The sequence below is a fragment of the Solanum pennellii genome, chromosome 2, assembly GCF_001406875.1.
Source record: "Solanum pennellii chromosome 2, SPENNV200".
Classification (NCBI taxonomy): domain Eukaryota; kingdom Viridiplantae; phylum Streptophyta; class Magnoliopsida; order Solanales; family Solanaceae; genus Solanum; species Solanum pennellii.
In genome coordinates, this window is record NC_028638.1 from 22,292,983 (window position 1) to 22,303,434 (window position 10,452).

Sequence of the window (10,452 nt, forward strand, 5' to 3'; positions counted from 1 at the left end):
AAAAGACCCTAAGTAACCGCCTGAACTACTTTTACAATTTTAGCTGAAATTCCCAAAAATCCCTTGGCTTAGCCAAGACATGTGAAGAATCTGCATGTGTCAATCGACGGACCAAATAACGGCCCTTTGACCAAACAATGACCGTGCTGACACTCTGTCATTTTGGTCAAGAAAGGGTCCTTTGGGGTCTTAAGCTTCCATACCTAACTATGGATCAACTTCCCCAATCGACGGGACTAAACTGGACAAAGGAGCGTCGATTTCCCATTGTGGTTTCTGACTATTTTGGCATTTTAATGCCACAAGTTGGGTCCTCCTCAAGGAACCGTAGGTTGGTCCTTAGGGAGTAAGGCCCAGAGGTTTCTAACATAAACACACTCACATAGATGTTAGGAACTTCTCACGTCAATTTGAACTAAAACAAACACTTAAAACATGCCAAGGCACACTAGAACACACAAGAACGTCTCAAGGTTATTTTTCGAATATCTTGGACGTTCTTGGACGTTTGACCTCCAAGCACCTCCAAACTTAACACACTGCCTCGAAATTACTATTAACCATTATATGACTTCGAAAAATCATAAAACAAATGTTAGTCTCTAGCTTGACCTAGTTTGTTTTAGGGACGTTACACTCTCACGCTTAACCTCATATCAACCCACTGCTAAGATTAACAATCTAGAGGTCTTGGTCTCGTGACCTCTCTCTCGAAAAAGACAAAAACACATGGGTGAAATTATATGTGGAACTACAAATCCAATTGATTGAACCACAACTACTAGACGATATCACCATTAAACTGCATCTATGAAATCAGAAAGCAACACCAAACAATGATATCAACTCATGTTTGCTAATTCACACCCCAAGAAAGGGGGTTTTAGCAACACATCAAGAATAAGAAATTATACATTTAGTTGTGTTGAAATCAAGTGGGTTTAAGAAAATAAGCATTAGTTTAAGCAAAGGAAGAAGAATTCAGAAGACCCGCTTAAAATTTGGGGAATATCAAATTCTTCCTTCTTAAAGTCCTCCAAAAACTAACTATTTATCATTTTCAAAATTTTTATTGTGATAAATCATTCAGTGAGGTTCGTTGTGGTCGCTGAATGCTTCGGAAACTATCTTTTGGATCATCTCCTTTTGTGCGTGCCCACATCATCTTGATGTCAAGGACCATCGGGTGGTATAGTACTACTTTGCAGAATTGTTCTACGGCGCGCCGACTCCTTATTTGTCCACCAATTTTATCCTCTCCTTCAGGGCTCAACGTGCTAGATCAAAAGACAAAGTATGTCCCTTCACCGTTGCGCAAAGTTTAATTTGCGATGCTTAGTCGTTAGTTTCATTGTTCTTTTCATCCTATTTGTTCCTTTTCGCGCCATAGTTTCCATGCTCTCTTTGAAACTTCAAATACCTTCAACTTCATAGTTTTCATCACATATTGAGATAAAAGAAGCATTAGAGGACACTATTTCTACTAAAATGTAGCCCTAAATGACTACAATGTGTGGAGTGATAAAAAACCCCAACTTAAACTTTTCTGGTCCTCAAGTAAGCTCAAGTTTCGCAATTACATAGATATCTAAATAGTGCTCCACAAGACCCAATCATTAATATACACAACCAGACTATAACTACTTATTCAAGACCAATTTTGTACTTAAATATTTAAGTTGTGACACACAATTATCAAAGATTATAAAGCTCGCATCACTTGCTTCAAGTGCAACTTGAAGCTCAAACATAATCATTTGAATGCCCTAACACAAATGATTATTCCATTCTCACACACAAGTGTATAGTAAATTTAATGTTCAGAAATATGATACAATTTTCACTCTCAAAAAGAGGTACACAGTGCATGATTTCACCAATAAGTTTGCCGTTATTTTCGAGTCAACAATCGTTTTCACTTTCTCAAGATAAAAAGGGTCTTTCTAAGGCTTGTAATACGGGTGAGTGCAAAGGTGTGTTCATTTAGACTTAGTGGCAGATGGTCTTCATGACTTGTGGTGCTAATAACACTTCCTTTCTTCTTCCTTCCTCGTCTATTTTACTTCTCATAAATAAACCTATATTTCATTACCCATGGTCTTGGAAATCCTATTTCATTTTGACTTTTATTCCATAACTTTTCCTTTTTCATTTCTTTTCTTTTCCTTTTCTTATCATTGTTTTTAATATATGTAGGGTTTCCTTCTTTTCGCCACACCATATGTTAAGGGATACATTCCTTGAACTTTTTTGACTTTTCCTTTTTCTTTTCACCACATCCCAACTTAAGATTTTGGATGAAGTTGGTTATTTCAATCAAACCAATCGTTCATGCATATTGTGGGAGATGGGTCACGAAAGGTATAGTCTTTATACAGTTTCTCCCAAAGAAGATTAAGGCTAAAAGGGTTTTCAAGAGGAGTTCACCCATCACAAGGAAGGTCAGAAAAGAGTTATATGTTACTACCCGCAAGTACACCCTAGAATTTAGGGCAACCCTTAGGTCGGAACAAGGTCTGTTTGATCTCTCGGATGTCTTACACCAGCCTCTTAGCTATCATTCATTACATAAAGTATGTAAAGTAGTGATAATTAAAATTTTTCACAAGAATATAATAATAAGAAACATCTTTTATATATACTAAGGATAGTCTGATCGTCACAAGCCAACTTAAAGAGATGACGTAAATATCTTAGGTACACGAACCTTTACATTGAACAAAAATTCGTAAGAAGTGTTATTTAAGCGTTTAAGGAAAAACTTAAAGAAACATAGACTATCCCTCGAATGTGTAAGGATATACTTAATCTTGAGAGAGTCGATTCCCTAGCGTTGCCTTCTACCCTCCAACTCGTCTTCAACCTATACTTATAGAGTATAGAAAAGTATGGGGTTAGTATAAAAGTGTACTAAGTATGGGATATGAGAAAAAATGAAAAAAGCTATATTCACTTGAAACATACAAGTCATGCTCTTTTGATTAATTCATTCATGAATTAAGTCACAAGACATAATTGAAAACCATCATTTAGCACATAAGATAAAATATCCATTTTTCTCAACAAAAAATCATACTTACAGTGAACCCAAATTACACATGAACTACCCCTATTCTAAGTTATCCAAAGTCTCCTCTAGGTAAAACATAAGGAGATCGCCCATAAAACCTTCTTAATACATACTCAAGAAATCCTTAAGACTAGTAGGGATAGGCTTACTTAATTTCATTTACATGGGTCACCATTCAATATCAAAGACATTATAGAAACATACATATAATTAGGAACTTCACATAAGAACCATCTTCCAAGGAAACCCTCAATTTACACTTGGTGCAATGTGAAAGTAGCTTCCCATACTACCACATTCAATTAGTGCTCCTTAGGAATAACTTTAGAATAGGCACATCACATTCATCACATACTAAGCTTTCATCATACAAGTATGAATATAAAATGCTTTCTTAACAATTAACATAAAGTCACATTACTTTCATTTACATTATATCATGACTCATTCATATATTTCGTATAAGGAAACACCAAGACTCCCTCCAAATGTTTACTTGTGCAATAGATAGGTAACGTCCCATTCCATCACCTACATTAAGTAGTACACCCTTAAGAAGAATTCTTTCATTTACATACATTTGTGGGGGCTAACTTTAATTGACATAGACCATGAATGCTTGACATGGAATCCCGTACTACTCTTCGAAGATGAGGGATCTCTACTTTCCTAAGGTACGGTCATATACTTTATCCTTTACATGGATTCTCCAATAGCTAAACCTACGTGGGCGCATAGTTATGGGATAAGAAGATTGCTACTAAGTGAATCATTCTCTACTAACAAGGAGAACCCATCTCAAGAGGTACATTGGATACCACATCTCTACTCAGTTAGTGTACCCACCTCTTCTACATATCCTCTTGGTACTAAGCATAACTCCAGCACGAAGTCTTAAACATTCACTGGCTCTAGGTAAAGAGATAACTATTGAACACCACATCTCAACTCACGAAGTGTATCCAACATCCAACCTATCTTTGGAAAGCGCAACGGGAATAGTGATGTTTCTACTAAACACTTCATCTCAACTAACGAAAAGTGTTCACCCCAAATTTCCCCTTTTTAAAACTTAGGAATAGTACGGATGGTCTAGACACGTTCTACTCGAGAAGAGTGTCTATCCTACAATCCCACATTTCCATTCATTTACTTAATTCATGCATTCAAGTGTGTGTGTGTGAGAGTACATGTGACCACACCTTTTACATAATAACCATTATTCATATCATTGACTTCTAGACATGATCAAACCCACATTCATCACAATTCACACACTATCATACTTCACACATCAAATACATACTTCAGTTATATATAAACCCTTCAAGGTACTCATTTTAACCTTCTAACACGTACCATACATATACATATCAGAATAGTCTCTTCACTTTACATATTATGCCTCAAGTACATTCTCACAATAAATATATAACTTCATAAAGTTCAAGTAAACACAACCACCAAAATTGGACCATACCACTCAAGAGCATTTCATAATAAGGATTAAACAACATCGCCAACATACCATTCATCCAAGCTTTCACCACTTATACACGATTTATCCAATAATTCATCATAAAATAGCCCTTAGGGCAGTAGATAAAACTCAATAAAACCACCAAGAAACAATAAGCTTAACATTATCTAATCATGCTCATTAAACCCATTTCATAAGATAAAATTTGATAAAAAGAATAGGTATGATTCCATTGGGGTTATGACATTATAATCATCATTTATAATAAGAACAACTCATTTTAATCCATAAAACATTTTCATGCAATGACTCATACTTAGAGTCAAGGAATAAAGAAGTTTAAAGTTTAAATCTATTTTAAGTGGCTCCTTGTATGAAACAAGATTCAAGGATGAATACCATACCTTAATATGGAGAAACCCACTAGAATTTGATGAAGAAAACTTGAAGAACCTGGTTCTCTTCGTTCGAGTTTGAAGCTTCGTCAACGGAGGTTTTTGGAGAGATCGAAGGTTTTTGGAGAAATTTGATTTGATCTTTAGGGTTGGAAATGATGGATAAAAAGAGGTTTAGAATGGACTAAAGAAGTCCAAAAATGATCCCCCAAAGTTACCAAAAGACCCCCACACTATTTGGACCCTTTTCCAACTTGATGTTTGACAGGAAAACGTCTCGGCCAAATCTGGGACTTGGCTGCACTTCGCGAGGCAAGCTCAAGATTTTTGCCTCTCAAAAATTATGAGGCAGTATACCTCGTGGCAAGAGCGCGTCTCAAGGTTGGGCTTCAGATCCTGCCCCTGCACGCTTCCTTGGGCAGCATCTTTACCCATGTTTGGGTCCTCCTTTGGGCCTTCGGTGGTCCCCGAGAAGTCATACTCGGACATTTTGACACTTGGTTCATCCCTATACGCATAGAAACATTGACACTCAATTTCACTCCCAAAACATGCCACTAAATTTCACTATAAAGCAATACGACATACTAGTTAAACTTCGACTAGTTTTATGACGTCTTGGGCGTTTGACTTCCAAATGCTCCCAAACATTATGAACTGACTTCTAATGTTAAAATACACTATTCTAATATTCTATTAAATCATGAAACACATGTGAATCTCTAGTTTGACCTATTTCATTTATAGGGAGTAACAATAGTCCCCCCCCCCCCACTTGATAACATTCATCCTCGAATGACACTTAAATACGTTAAAAGGCATCAAGCCACTAGAAAAGTATAACACATTACATAAAGTTCAACACATTCATACTTAATGAATAAACTCACAAGGAGAACCAGCGTCACATCATTAAGCAACATAAGAAAGTTGGAACAAGTTCCACAATTCAAACCACATATTTATTTCATCACTTATGGAGGAACAACCTTCTCCAACATTAGTCATTCTCTTACACATCATTTCTACACATATTGAAACCATCATTAATAAAAAATCAATATAATCAAATTTTGAAATTCCTTACAGCGAATGCTCAAAATTCAAGAATTCATCTTTCTTGAAATCTAATCATGAAGGCATGACAACATAAGAGACACGACAATATAAACTCCTATCATAACATAAACATAACAACCAAAAGCAATTATAACTTACTATCACTTCGGATTAGTCGCTTTTTTAGCTCTGAGACCATAGAAATGATTCCTCTTTGAAGCATTGGGATCTGGACCATCACGAGGAGCTTGGTTGACCTCTTTCCCTTTTGCCTTGCGGTTAGGGCAATCTCACATCTTATGGTCCCTATAAAAACATAGAAAGCAACCGTCCATGTCGGAAAGACACCTATCCAAGTGTTGCTTCGCACAACTAGTACACCTAGGCATCTCAAAAAAATTACCACCTCTTTGAGAATTTTTGTTGAAAACCCTATCCTTTTCCCCATGGAAGAGTCTTGATCAATGAACCTCTTCTTAGACTTAGGTTGACTTGATTCATCCGATGTGGGCCTCTTTCCATCTCCCGTCATCTCCCTATTTGGACATCTCAATTTGTTGAGCGTACACCATGAATCTAGAGATATCCATATCGTTAAGGAGCATTGTCGTACAACATTCTTTTTCCACCAAGATAGACACCCCATCACAAATTTTTTCATCCTAGACCTAGGGTCGGCTACCAAGGTTTGGGCATACTTAGAGAGTTGGGTAAATTTGAGAGAATACTCTTTCACACTCATTTCTTCTTGACAAAAGTTCGTGAATTCAACCAACTATCTCTCCCTCAACTCTAATGGGGAAAACCTTTCAAGAATATCCACTTTGAACACTTCCCAATCTAGCGGACCTTCCCTTAAGGGTCTCTCATCTCCTCATTGCTCAAACCACACTTGTACCACATTTTTTAATTGGTAAGAAAATTCTGCGTTCTCTCTAGGAGTCACACCCATAGCATCCACCACTTTGAACACCTCATCTGCGAAGCCTTGTGGATCTTCATAAACCTTAGTGCCATGGAAAGTGGGAGGGCTCATCCTCATGAAATCCCGGATTCTAGAGGTAGGATTACTTGCATTAGGTTGTGGTTGAGGTCCAACTCCTATGTTAGCTTGGGCAACCAAATGATTAGTGATGACTTGAGCTTGAGTCTTCATGAGTTGGGTTAAGACCCTAGGAGCAGCCCTTATGTCTGCATTAGTCATATCCCCTTCAACATAGGGAGCTTGCGGACCTTGGGGCATTTAGGGAACTTAGGGCACTTGAGGTCCTTGAGGTACGGAGGGGGAACCTCTTCATTCACCTCCTCTTGGTCAACTATAGGAACTTTCTCATTCCGGAGAGGAATTCTCTCCTTAGCTACTTCTCCCTCCTTCCTTCTAGCGAGTGTCCTCATTGTATTCATGTCAAATAAACCCAAGAGAACAAGTTAAGAAGATCAACTTATAAAACTCAACTCAATGGAACAACACTAGAGAAATGAAGAAAAGTGAAACATCTATCGTCTTATAGCCTCTCGCCCATAAATGTGTCGCGACTCACACCAATGAACAAGAATCTACTAGACGTGGCTTATGAGAACTTGGACCCTAAGCTATTTCCCAAACCTTATGCTCAGATATCAAGTTTGTTACGACCCGCAAGTACACCCTAGAAGTTAGGGCAACCCTTAGGTCAGAACATGGTGTGCTTGACTACTCGGAGGTCTTACACAAGCCTCTTAGCTATCATTCATTGCATACAGTATGAAAAGTAGCGCGGAATTAAAACTTTTCATAAGAATATAATAATAAGAAACATATTTTATAAATACTATGGATAGTCTCATCGTCACAAACAACCTTAAAGACATGACGTAAATATCATAGGTACATGGCCCTTTACATTGAAAGAAAATACATAATAAGTCTTATTTAAGTCATAAGGAAGAACTTAAAGAAACATATACTATACCCTCGAATGTGTGAGGATATACTTAGTCTTGAGAGAGTCGATTCCCAGGCTTTGACTTCTACCCTTTCAACTCGTATCTAGCATGTACTTATAGAGTATTGAAAAGTATGGGTTATTACAAACAATGTACTAAGTATGGGATATGCGAAAACATACAAAAGGGTACATTTAGTTGAAACATCCAAGTCATGCTATTTTGATAAAATCTTTGATGAATTAAGTCAAAAAGACATCATTTAAAACCATCATTTAGCACATAAGGTAAAATGTCCATTTTTCTCAACATAAAGCATACTTACGGTGAACCCAAGAGGTACATTGGATACGACATCTCTACTCGCGAAGTGTACCCACCTCTTCTGCAAATCCTCTCGGTGCTAACCATAACTCCCCTACAGAGTCTTAAACATTCATTTTCTTTAGGTTAAGAGCCGCATCTCAACTCACAAAGGGTATTCGACCACCAACCTATCTTTGGAAAGCTCATCGAAAATAGAGATGTTGGTACTAAACACTTCATCTCAACTCACGATAAGTATTCACCTTAAATTCCCCCCTTTTGTTACTTAGGAATAGTAGGGATGGTCTAGGCACATAATCTCTACTCGGGAAAAGTGTCTACCCTACAATCCCCCATTTTCATTCATTGAATTAATTCATGCATTCAAGTGTATGTGTGAGTGAGTACATGTGAGCGCACCTTTCACATTATAACCATTATTCATATCATTGACTTCTAAACATTCTCAAACCCACATTCATCACAATTCACACATTATCATACTTGACACATCAAATACATAATTCATTTAGACATAAACCCTTCAAGATACTGATTTCAACCTTTGAACACATACCATGCATATACATATGAAAATAGTCACTTCATTTCACATATCATACCTTCAAGGCCATTCTCACAATACACATATAACTTCATAAACATCATGTAAACACCGCCACCAAATGTGGACCATACCACTCAAGAGCATTTCATTATAAGGATTAAATAACATTGCCAACTTACCATTCATCCAAGCTTTCGCCACCTATCAATTATTTATCCAACAATTCATCATAAAATATCCCTTAGGGCAGTAGCTAAAACTCAATAAAACCACAAAGAAACAATAACCTTAACATTCTCTAATCATGCTCATTGAACCAATTTTTTTAGATGAAAGTTGATAAAAATAATAGGCATGATTATACTTTTGACATTAAAATCATCATTTATAACTAAGAACAACTCATTTTAATCAATAAAACATTTTCATGCAAAGACTCATACTTAGTGTCAAGGAATAAAGAAGTTTGAAGTTGAAATCCTTTCCGAAATCTCGTTGAAGTGGCTCCTTGAATAAACGGAGGTTCAAGTATGACTACCATACCTTAAGATGAAGCAACCCACAAAAATTTGGTGAAGAAAACATGAAGAACTTTGTCCTCTTCCTTGGAGATTGAAGTTTCTTCAATGGAGGTTTCTAGAGAGAAGGTGTTTGGAGAAATTTGATTTGATCTTTAGGGTTTGAAATGATGGGTTATATGAGGTTTAAAGTGACCTAGATCATTCTAAAAATTATACCCAAATGTCTCAAAACACCTCCACACCATTTGGACCCTTTTCCAACTTGAAATTTGACATAAGAAAGACGCGGCCAAATCTAGGAATTCGCTGCGTATCGCGAGGCAAGCTTCAAATTTTTGCCTCAAAAAAATTTTGAGGCACAAGACCTAGTGTCAAGGGTGAATCGCGAGGTGGGGCTTCATATCCTACCCCTGCACGCTACCATGGGTAGTATCTTGACCGATGTTTGTGTTCTCCTTGGGGCCCTTCTGGTGGTCCTCGAGGAGTCGTTATCGGCATTTTGACACTTGGTACATTCCTATACGCATAAGAAAAATTGACTCTCAATTTCACTCTCAAACCATCCCCCAAAACATTCACTACAAAACACTACAATTCAATAGTTCAACTTCGACTAGTTTTCGGACGTCTTCGGCATTTGACTTCCAAACGCTGCCAAACTTTACGAACTTACTTCTAATGCTAAAATACTAGTTAAATACATTATTAAATCATGAAACACATGTGAAACTGTAGTTTTACCTATTTCATTTTTAGGGCGCAACAATATATGTCAATATGGACTACACTCAATAAAATTTCCTAAGATCATTTTAACAAAAAGAATTATTTAATTGACTCAAATAAGGGAAATTGTAGGTTTATCGATGCACGGTTCACGATAAGATTATCACATTAGGAATCGACACTTAATTGAAACAAGACTATGCACTTTCGCTAGTATGCAGCGCTCATCACAAGAGAATCAATTTGATACATGACTAATAATAAAGGATGTAAAGAGTTAACATATTGTCGATGCAACCTAATTTGGTCTCATCATAGCCGCACATTCATGTTTGTTCGATTGAGATTATTATTCAAGACATTGGTTCTCATCGAAATCGAGATTTAAATTTGCACAAGAA

At 36.9% G+C, this 10,452-nt stretch overlaps 1 long non-coding RNA gene across 1 annotated transcript; it reads right to left on the bottom strand.

Annotated features, from left to right (window-relative positions):
- Positions 1-2,613: 2,613 nt before the first annotated feature.
- LOC114076130 lies at positions 2,614-9,164 on the bottom strand. The gene is made up of 2 exons (XR_003576931.1): positions 4,955-9,164; positions 2,614-2,863 (listed from the first exon to the last, which is right to left on the bottom strand). It is a non-coding gene; the product is annotated as an uncharacterized LOC114076130 (long non-coding RNA).
- Positions 9,165-10,452: the final 1,288 nt, after the last annotated feature.